Raw genomic sequence first — 12461 nt, 5'->3', positions numbered from 1 at the left:
GATCCTCACTTGGCTTGTGAAGATGGAACACATTCTTCCATAATTTTGTTTCATTCTCCAAAACATACTCAACATCTTTCATTAGAACAAGATGAATATTGAATTTTAGAGTCATTTTTCTTTCACTATCTTTTAATGCTTTCTTCATCTCTACATCTGTCGAGTTGGGCACCAACTGCTTCAGAGTTTGAGCAAAAATATCCTTGACAATCTGAATGGTGTTATCCCATCTAACCTTGACCTTATCTAACAAAACTACAAGAACTTGTGAAGCAAACTGATCAAGAGAGAATTTCCATCTACCTAACTTATCCATGATTAGATCTTCAACCTCTTTTTGTTCTGCTAGTTTCCTAGTTTCATATTTGAGTGCCTTAAAGTTATTTATTATAGTACCTTCTCTCAATTGTTCAATCTTTCCTAGAATGTGGGAGGAGGCTTATTAAACAAAACTTCACTACCTCCTTTCTTCTTGGATCTCCTTGTGAACACAACTATAGATGGCTTGGGTGGCTTGGTGATAATCACCTTGCCTTTCTTTCTTGCAAGCTCTTATTATTTTTCTAATTCCTCTTCTTCATTCTTAGATTCTTCTTCATCTTCACCTTTGCCCTCGATAAGCATAAGAGGGGCACTTTTTTTTCTATTTAGATATCCTGCTCTTACCTTTATTCACTGCCTGTGGAAGTTTCTTTTCAAGTTCTATTCTGGCTTTTGCTTCATCATATGTTCCAAAGATAGGTACCTTTGGATCTACAAGCTCATTTACGAGGGCTTCAATTATCTCCTTTTTCTCATCAATATTAACCTCATAAGGAAGAGGTTTCACCCACACTATTCTAGGCCTTACTGCCTAGATATACACTCTATCACAATCAAACATAAAATAGACATCATCCTTGTAATCTTCAACCAATTTTGGTGGGATCTAGAACTTGTTATTCATCTTTTCCTTAAAAACTTCAAAATAATTGTCCATTATGCTGTCAAAATTCTCGCCCATTTCAGCTATGAACTCATTAATCTAATATAACATGAGTGTGTCATTTTTCCATACCACTATGCCTTTTGAAGGGAAAAACTTTTGAACATAAAAGAACAAACAAGTCAACAGAGAACCAAATTTGCATAGATTATTTTTTTAGGTTCTTATGCTTTCCATGTTCTTATTCAACTATTTCAACATTAAATCTGTTAAGTCATATTCCATATTCTTCTTAACAACCTTATATACTAGGTCAACAGCTTCACATAGCACATTATTCAGTTAGCTAGAGCTGTACATCTTATGAGCAATAATATGAATGCAAAATCTCAAGTTTTGCATTAGATACATTGCTAATTTTCAATCCTCTATTGTCTCACTCAACTAGGGTTTTCTTTTGAAGCTCATTTCAACCTAGGTTTTTTGTGACTTTGACCTTGGTAAACATAGGGAGACCAGTAATGCAATGAATCATTTTCTTCATAATCAGAACTAGTTGTTCTAACCATAATTGACTATTATGGACTCAACTAAAGATATACCTAATCCATTTAATCTGAAAGTTTCATGGCAGGTGCGAAATATGGGTTAAGCCTTTTTCCTCTAGGTGTTTATGCTCAGGCTTAAGAGTTCCATCCATACAGAGTTCACCTAGGGCACTATCCATTACTAGGGTTCCTATCTCTTGTACAACACATTTGAAATGAGTTCAAATATTATTGATAAGGATTACCTTTGGTAAAATTTTTGACTAAGCTCCATTTGGGTCGAGGGATTCTGCAATTACTGGCACCAATTTGAAATTTGGAGCTTTCCATTCAACACCTCACACCAACATCTTTGATCCTTTCTTTGCCTTGTTGTTGCTACTACTAGATGCCATGATCACTTGGTAGACTGAGGAAATTCTTCAAAAAACTTTGCTACAAATTATGCTCTAGATAGCTAGAATGCTCTGTACTGAATATACGAAATTCATAGTGGAAATGAAGTCAAAATTCTACCTTTTGATGAAAATTTCCCATTAATGCTTAGTATGATGAGAGCCATAATGAGATAGTGTGTGACAGATTTTCATCCACTATCTGTGGAGATTACTTGGTAGAAGCTTGTAACTCAGTGACCAAACAAAACTTCGTTACTCCTAACCTCGCTCGATAGAGCCTATGACCCAACCTTGCTCAGCCATTACTGATGCTAAACTTTTGTGATCCCTTTGTGTCTAGAATATTGATTTGGATCTTTTCTTCCTTTCAATTGGAACTATTTAAGATGTGACCTTGAGAATACAGTTCTAGTTCTTCCATAAGAACTTAATTGGAAATGGTGGAGTCACCCACTTCTTGAGTGACATGACCATCATCACTTGAACTAGCTTGCTTGGTAGATTTGAGAATCCATTGCTATCTCATCTACTTCCTGATGTTATCAGTTTTTTCTTTCTTTTCATCTTCAACTCTACCTATGTTCATGCAACTCTTAGCTATATGACCAAGTGTAATACATGTGTAACATCTTATTGTAGTATCCTTTCTTCTCAAGTGATGCCTAGCACAGTTTATGCCAATGTGTCCATATTCTCCATAATAATGACATCTACACCAAGTATTGTAGTCCCAACCAAATATTTCCTTTACAAATTCTTTAGCTAGATTAAATGGTTTAGATCTGCATTTAGATGCCTTGTGACCTTGTTTCTTGCATTTGTGACATTTGCCTTCAAAATTTGGTTTCTCCTCGCATTCATTAGCTTTACGACCTTGTTGATTGCAATTGTAGCATTTTTTAATGAATTTTCCCTTTCCATTAAACCAACATTTGTTTGATGTATGACCTATCTTACCACAGTAATTGCAAGTAGGTCTTTGATTCCTTTGAGCACCTTGTTTGAAGGATTCACCTTCTTCTTTTTATCCAAGTCTTGCTTTGCCCTTTTGCCTATAAAGATTCTACTCATTTTTCTGATTCAATTGATCCATGTTTGCTTGGGATTTCATTATTCTCTCACTGAGTTGCTTCTCAGAATTTAGATCAACTTTCAACCTTTCATTGATTTTTCTTTCAGGGTTTAAGTCATTCCTTAACCTTTCACTTTCAGATCTCAAACTCATGATTTCCTCATTTGCATTGGAGATTTGATTGATAAAATTTTCTTGCTAAAGGGATTGATTTTGAGTTTCATTATTCCTTACCTCCAAGTCTTCATTTGCCTTATTTCTCTATTCCAAAATTTCACACAATCTTATTGTCTGAATTTTGTGTTCTCTTTTCAATTTTCTTACCTCTTCTTGTAGAGAGCCATTCTTTTCTAGAAGTTATTTGATTGTGTCATTTGAATGCTTGAAGGGAAAAAGTCTTCAATCTTCTCTTCAACATACTGGTGGTCATTCATCTATTTTCCAAGTTCCTTCTTTTTAGGGATTGGAAAAGATGCTCTTTTTCCTCCTTGAGTTGAGCTATGGCCATCTCCAGATCTAGCTTTTCATTATCAATAGCTTCGTCAAGTTTGAATATCTCCATTATCCTTGATCTTTTCTCAAGCTATCAAACTTTATCCTAAGAACCACAATGCTCTGATATCAATTTTTGGAAATAATCAAGACTAGCTAGGTCACTGAGAGGGGGGGGGTGAATCAGTAACCTCAAAACTTTTGAACAAATTCAACACTTAATAACATAGTCCATTCACCATTAATAGATCTAATCTACTGCATGCATGAGAAACTTAAAGCACAAAACTCTTTGAACACAATATTTGGTTACCTAGAAACCTTCCATATAGAAAGTAAAATTGGGGTGGGGATGATACCCACAAAACTTCAATACTATAGTATAAAGTTGGTCTATTAAGGCTTACGATGATCACTTTTGATGATCTGCCCTATTAGGAGCAATTAGGACTACTAGGTCCACCTTGTTAGAGGTTTTACAAACATACAATGAAGTATGCACTCAGTAAAGAGATTTAAGAAAAGATTATTAAGTCTACCCTATTAAAGGATTTGAAGTTGATTAACCTATTAGAATGAAACAGTAGATCTGACTTACAACTAAATTGTTGATTAAAATATTTGAAGTACTGATCACCTCTTTGTGATAGATGTAACTTGATTGCTTATGATTTGACCTTGCTATACACTTTACTTTGCTATTGATTCACATTCGCATGTTGATCATCACATTCTCTTTCACTCTTCTCAAAACAACTACTTCATCATGCTTGGGTATGATACAATACATTACATATATACCAACCCAATTCTCATAATTACAAGGTCAGCCAAAACACAAGATAACACCAATATTACTGAGTCAGCCCAAATGTAGAAACTCAGATTTTGAAAGTTAACTGGGTGAATTTCTGATACTCAGTGTCCACTACATTACTCGGCATTGTCATGCATTCTATATAAGGAGAGGCTCACTCCATACTAATCACTCAATGTATCTTCAAAATCAGTGAACATTGGAGACTTGATAGATATAGTGTCACTTGGTAGAAACTAAATTCCATGTTTACCATGCCTGCACTCGGTAAACACTATTCATCCCATCACTTGGTTAACATTGGCTTCACATCAAAAGAACTAATGACTCGGTAGACACTGCGAAGCTTAGTAACCATTGAACTACTCGATAAGAATTGTGAAACTTAGTAACCACTAAATTGCTCAGCAAACACTAAAGACTAAACAAAGAGCTCAGTAACCATACACAATCTAAATAAGTGTTGTCAATAATAAAAAACATGACTTAATGCCAACAGCATCATCCAAAAGTATTTCAATTTAGTTGTTTGAATAAGGGTTGTCTTAATCTAGAGTTGTGTTTTGTGGAGGCTTGCTACTTAGTAAGTCAGTCATACAAGCTTAGAATGTCCCAATTTCAGAGGTGGAGGTTCATCTTAGTCATATTAGCCTTTCAATTGAGGCTCAATGCTATATCATAAGTATTGGTGAAGTTATTATGGATTTTTTGTACAAAAAATTTGTGCTTAGTTTTGAAGGCCTAAACTTTCCTGGATGAGGCTCAACAACTCGACAGACAGGTATGTGGATCCCAGCCTGTAGATTAGATGTCGAGGATTTTGAAGAGGGCTTATAGTAGAAAATCAAAGCAACAATTTAGAAGTTATGGCCTTCTGAAGTTGGGCTGACCATAACTTCCAAAATAAATGTCAAAGGTGTATTTGGTCAACTCTATAAGTATTTTTAGGGTCTATCAGCCTTAGGTATTAAGTTTGAGTGTCTAGAACCTTCCCGGATGGCATAAAATTACCTATTTAAGAAATGCTCAAAAATTGTCGAGGATAGCTTTGGGTGATAGTTCACAACTTTGTCTTGTATATTATTCTAATAAAGGTAGCCATGTAGGTTAGCATATTGCAATTCTAAATTCTATAATTTTGCATTTGTGGCAATAATAAGAAGCCCATATTTTGTTCTCACAAATTGTTGTTATTTCTTTGTTTCTATTATGTGTTTATGGTATTAAGGGGAGCACCCTTCATCAACGTAGGTTATTTTTGGAGCATGAGTGGGTGGTCAAAATCAAGCTTCTAGCCACACAAAGTAAACTTTTTTTTCCATTAGTAATGGAGTGCCATTTAAAATATCTTATTTTCTCACTTAAGTTACATTGTGCCAGGAATAAACCTTTTGGAATGCATTTTATTCAATTACATACGCACCCCACTATTCTTTATATCAAGTTACAAATTATTTTTATCCACCAAATGAAGAAAGTATTGAGTCTCCATGACATAGTTTGAGAATATGGTTTATAACTTTCAATGATATTACCTCTTTTTATTTGAAGACCCTTGGAATAACAATGATTTTACTTATTTGGAATTTTAAACATCTATAGCTTATTTGAGTCTGATCAAGAGTTCACCTTTTACGATTAGACATATACAATTAATGAAAGACCAAGAGTCACAACTTAGAATTCCGCAAAGATGTGCCTCTTGAGATTTTATGAGAACTCATTGCCTCAACTAGTTAAGCTAGGATAATTGTTGCTACATCTTGCTAAGAATGCCCTCAGATATATTTTTCTAGACCACTTCTTTGCTTTCCTAGGTTTCTTGCCTATCTTAAGAATTCTCTTTCTCTACACTACTTAATCTAGATTTTTTTTCTTCCTATCTTTTCTGTTTATTCTCCTACCTTTTTTATCTTCTACCGATTGTCTCTCCTCTATACTCACATCCATTATTTAAAAATAATAATAACTTTATAAAATTAGTTTTCTATACAAAATGTTTTAATTTTGTATTGGACTACTTAAACATCATACAATAAGGCTTGATTCTTAGGCTAAAAGTGTTAAATAGTCAAAGTTGACTTATTTTTGTAATCTAAATTTCTTCCTTAGTGTGCAATATAAGTTTGATTCCTAGACCAAAATGTGTTAAAGATCAAAGTTGACTTTTTTTTTTAATCTTAATTTCTTCCTTAATGTATAATGTTTAAACATGACTAATTTTTATAAACTAATTGTTATTGATTTATATCTTATAATTATTGTATATACTATCTAAATTTAATTTAATTTCAAAACATATTGAAATAATCACCAATACAACTCAAGTAACCAAAAAAAAAAAAAAAGGAAATGAGAATACAACCGTTGTTCTTGTTCTTTGAAATACTACTGAGGGTAACTAAGTTGCCTTTGAAATTTTTAATTAGAAATTAATCTCTATTTAATTCACTACTTTGTCAAATTTGGTACACATTTATTCGGACACCAAAGTCTGCAGCGTGTTTTTTTCCTCCTTTGATCTAAAATGAATTGCCAATAATAAAAAGTAATATTATATAAATTTAATAATAATAATGTCTTGAGATCCGAGATAAAAGATGATGTTTAGTTCCTGCCATGCAAAATAATACACCAAATCAAGTTGAATGAATCAAAATTTATATTTTCCTTCTTTCGGAGCTTCTATTATTTACAGTTTTATATTGTTAGTTTTTTTCATTGCAAAGTTGTCATCTATGTCATAGATCCCAAATATATGAATTTAATCCATTTTATCAGATGACCCTTTCGAAGTTATTATCGTACATGAAAAGTCAGATGTTTTAAATATACAATCTTTGTGTTCTTATATTTTATAACTTGAGATGATCACTCTGTCCAATATATGAATTTTCTCACAATATTATATTTGATAACTCCATTTGACTTCTAAACGCCATGTTCATAGAATACATTTTTGACATTTTCAATTCTCTGAGCTTCATCTTTATCTAATCATAGTTGACTTTATAATTAAAAACATTTCATTTTTTTTTTGATCCCTGTTGCCTCCGTCTTCTAATTTCTAGATGTGCATTTGCTTTAGTTTTACAAGTTGTTCAACGAATTTGAGCTGATTACAAAAAGAAAGAGAAAGAAAATGTTTTTCATGGCCTCTACAAATTCTAATGGTTCAGTAGCAGGGCCTTGGAAGTTGGTAATGGAAGATGATGGGCCTCTCCAATCTCTCTGAAATACACAAAGCTTTCCATTAATGGGGATTTTGTGGATTCAGTTTCATGAAGGTAATTATCTTAAAAAGGACAGATCAATTTATTATTTATTTAACATTTATTAATGTTAAAAAGAAGACATTTTTCAAAATCTATTATAATCATTAAAAAATTCTGGATTTCATTGTGTTGAAATGTTTTCATTGCATTCAAATCACATTTTTTGATTCATCATCACGATGAGAAGAAGAGAACATAATTTTCAACATGATCAAATGCAAAACAAATTGACGTGTTTTATTAAAAGAGGGGTAAAATTTTATTGAAATAAAATGAGATACAAGAGGGAGAGCTTAGCTAGGAGCTCTATCCCTACCAACAAGATCATTGAATTCAGTAGCTAATTAAGGGGGTAATTGCCCTGTATCCATATTGTTCCAATCTTGCACATGATCGTAAGCCCATTTAGCAAAACAGTCAACAACTCCATTCCATTCCCGAGGAATGTAAGTAAAATGAACAGACTGCAGAGATCTACACAAGAGCACAAGAGGAGAATCTAATTTAGAATTGAAGCCAAGTGCCAATTAACATCTGCAAGTGCCTTATGCACTAGAAAAAGAAATTGGACTTCACTAGAGCTACAATGAGCCTCTCCCCCAATACAAACAGGGCTAGGATTCCCTTGGGAAGAACCATCAGTGTTGACTTTTAGACCTCCATGAAGAGGAGGAGACAATGCCCCTCATGATTCACTGACTGCTTCACCTACTGCTTGGTCTGTCTAGTCAAATTGTGGAACCATTGGCCCCACCATTCCCTAAAGAAAAAAATTGAGGTAATTTCTAATGGCAAGGTCACCAAGAGCCATACCCCTAGCTAACATACACTTACCTGAGTTGTATCCTACAATCTTCCACCAAAGTTGCATGACTCCAGTTTGGACTCTTGAAATATTTTCTAGTTCCTCCCTAACCAAATGTGCCAAAGAATAAATGAAGGACTAGTAACCCACATAACATGAAGAGGTGATATAGTAGAGGAGGCACTCCCCAAGTGAACCTAGAAAGAAGATAAGGAAGGAACATGCTTACAAGGTCTGCCCCAAGCATTCCACCAAAGGTGACAAAGTGGATAGAATAAGAGCATTGGAAGAAGAGATGGAAGATAGACTCCCCTCCATTTCTGGACAACACACAAACTGAGGGCCAATGGAACCCATTCTTATCAAGATTATCCCATGTAAGACACTGATTATGTACCACCAACCACATGAAAAGATTACATTTGGACCAAGAAAAAATATTCTATAGTTCTTTCATCTATAGCCAACAACAAAACCCAAGTGATCAGGAGTCTTATAATGAGCCACCTTATCCTATCCAACATTAAGAAAATAATCATAGAGGGTATAAAAATGATGTAACATGGATAAGATTGGAGGGTTTCCATCCCAATTATTAGTCCAGGCCTCAGAGTCTCCCTTAATTATCCATAAAATGCTTTTCTTAACCAGTTGAGAACCCTTCTTGAGAGTATGCCACACCATAAAGCCTCTACCTTCTAGAGGAAGTGACGAAATAGAGTGAGGATCAGCACCTATAAAAAAATTGCAAGTGATTATGTGGGCCCAAAGTTGACTTTTTCCAGAGCTCCATCACTTATAAATCTTAGGAGCAAAATCTTGGCTACTCAAGATAGCATATTGTAGACCAAGACCACCCTCCTTCTTAGGCCTACAAATAGTATCCCAACTAATTAATCTCTATTTTGAACTATGAAAACTACCTCTCCATAGGAATTATCAAGAAATAGCTTCAAACACATTGAGAAAGTAGACAAGAGTTCCCTAAACCATGCTTCTATATATAGGTAAAGCCTAAAAAAAAGATTGAAGAAAAGTGACTCAAGCCATAGTAGAAAGTCATCCATGAGTCAAATGATTTACCTTCTCCTAAAGCTTGATGAGAAAATTATGCCAGAAGATTGTGGCTGCCTAGAAACAACTATAAGAATGCCAAGATATGTCAATGGAAATAACCCAATCTTGAACCACAAAATATTAGCAATCCTCTTTTGAATAGGTTCCAATGTATTAAAAAATTATATTGAGGATCTATGTTCATGAACTTTATGTCTTGATGCCACCAAGTATATATCTAGAGTAAATGTCAAAAGCCCATAGCCTCATGGGCCTAAGCAATTCTTGCAAGTGCAGTGTCATCAACAAATTGAAGAAGAGAAAGAGAACGTAACCCATTATCCCAATGACATCCATGAATTAATTTCTAAGATACCTATAACTTGATGAATCTACCAAACCCTCAACCATAATAATAAAAAGAGAGGGGGAGAGAGGAACACTCTACTGAAGACCCCTAGAGGCCCCAAATAACTAGAATGGTTGGCCATTAAGAAGAATAGAGAATAAAGCTGAAGTAACACAACTCTTGGTCCAACTCACCGATTCTAAGCTAAAGCCAAAGGCAAGAAAAACATTCTAAAGGAAACTCCATTTGACTCTATCATAGGCCTTAGCCATATCCAACTTAATAAACATAGACTACTCCCTGGTAGTAGCCATAGAGTGGATAGCCTCAGTACCAATAACCATCCCATCCAAAATTTCTATTCTTGCAACAAAGCCTCCTTGTTCTTCTAAGACAATAATGGGGAGCCACCATTTAAGCCTCTTAGTAATAACTTTGTAGACCACATTATACAAACCAATAGGCCTGAACAAATCTAGCTTATTAGCCCCATCTTTTTTTGAAATAAGAACCAAGAAAGTGGAGTTCAAGGCCTGAAGCATCTTCTTACTAGAGTGTGATTCTTGAACCACCTCCAACAAATTTTGATTAATAAAGTCCCAAAATTTGTGAACGAATTCAGTAGGAAATCCATCAGGGCTAGGTGTTTTTCCCATATGATCATAGGCAAGGGCACCATCTCTTCACCATCATACCATAAGATCATAAAGAGAAGAATCCTGAAGCTACATCAACTAAAGCTTGAATGGAAAATTTTTGGGATTAAACACCTCAATAGAAGAAAAATTAATTGGCTGATGATTAGAACCTCTCCAATCCATAATTTTTGAAGAGGCGTGAGGGAGCCACTAATCTAGAAGAAGGAAACCAAGAATCTATCCAAATATTTAGAAATAGCTTCAACTCTAGACCTTCTATTATTTTAAGTAAAGATCCTATTAGCTGGCTTAATATTATACATATGCAAATGATCAATATTTTGGTGAAGAAGATTAGATGGCAGCCCCAACTGAGCCAACCCACCCCTCTTCTCCTCAAGACTTAAAACTGAATTAAAATCTCCTTCTAAAATCTAAGGATGGAGAGGATGAAAATTTCTAACATACTAGATGTGAGACCAAATTCCCACCTTGCTCACAAAATCCATAAGTATTTAGACATTAGTAATTAGGAATATCTCCCTAGAAACCAAAGATGTAGCCATCATAGTAAGGGCTGAGCAAGAAGACACCAAACCAAGAGGAGAAATTTTTTGTTGATCCCAAAAAATAGCCAAATCACTAGCGCTCCCCATAGCCCCAATACATAGGCATTTTCCATGAGACCAAATACTAGAAGCACTCCATACCATAGAATCCACTCAAGGCTTGGTATCCTAGATACAAAGATATATGGATAATTTTTAGTCATCAGCTTGTGAATAGATTTTTGTCTAGGGATGCTATTCAACCCCCTAACATTCCATGAGAGAATAATGATCATTGAGTAGAGTGGGGGAAATGACCATCCACAAATTGAATAGCTCCAAACTCTACCAACACATCTCCTATCATTTTGATCTTCTCCTAGTCCTTCTTATGCCCACTCTTCAAAGGAGGAGAAAAAGAATCCCTCTTAAAATGTCTTTGTAGAAAACTCAAAGGTAGGGGAGACCCCTTTGTCTTGCTAGAAGCCAACATATCCTTAACCTAGTCTATCAAAACTATGTCAATATCTTGAGGCTCCCTAGTAGTCACCATAGCTCTAGACTCAGAAGTAGTAGGGCCCTCACACTATCGATGAGCCACAACCTAGGTAGCCATACATGATTCATTAGGTGAAGCACCCCCATTTGAGATAACCAAGTTAGAAGATAGGTTAGGAGGAATACTCTCCTCCAAGGCCATAATATCTAGCACCTTAAATCAGTTAAAACCATAATCAAATTGTCTATCTTTAAAAGGCCTCTTATGTCCTTGCCCCTTACCTCATGAGCAAGCAACAATAAATCAATCTTTATCAGGACCAACATCATGCATATGTGCCTTTCCTTTGCCTACATTTCCTACTTGACTATTTCCCTTAGTTGTATTATCTATTGTAGCTTTCCTTTTCCTACAATATTTGTCTAGATATTGCCATTTGAAGTAGTAGAATTTTCATCCCCCTTAGAAGTTTAAGTCCAAGGGCATTGGCACTGTAAATGTCCATACTCATGAGATATTTGACATCACAAAGGGAGGGATTCATAATCTAATTGTTGCACCCATGAGAAAGACCCAAGAAAAATTTCCAAAGAGTCTGGTAATAGATTATTCAAATCAACTTTAACATAAATTTGGGCAAAGAAAGAACCTTTTATGCAACTTGGATTGATGAGCAATCCCAGCCGACTTTCCAAACAAAGAAACAATTCGAAGAAGAATTTCTTTTTGCCAAAATTAAAGAGGAAGATGTGGTAGGAAAACCCACACCAACACCCTTGAGGGGGGATCCTCTAGAGAATTAAATCTTGAGTGCAAAGGTTTAATGAATAACCCTACTTGGTTATAAAAATAAGGGCCCCCTTCAAAAACATGATCTTAATTAGACATGTAAGAGAAGACAACAAACAAATAGCTATTCTCATCTAGCATAATCTTCATATCACCATCCACCTGCCATGACTAATAGATCCATGACTCAAGAGGAAATAAAGATATTGGGTACCAAGAAATTTTCAAATTAGAGTATGATTGGTCCAAT

Source organism: Cupressus sempervirens, chromosome 9 (assembly GCF_028749045.1).
Source record: "Cupressus sempervirens isolate cs-2001-9-10 chromosome 9, ASM2874904v1, whole genome shotgun sequence".
Classification (NCBI taxonomy): domain Eukaryota; kingdom Viridiplantae; phylum Streptophyta; class Pinopsida; order Cupressales; family Cupressaceae; genus Cupressus; species Cupressus sempervirens.
Note: the sequence above shows the minus strand (reverse complement) of the source record.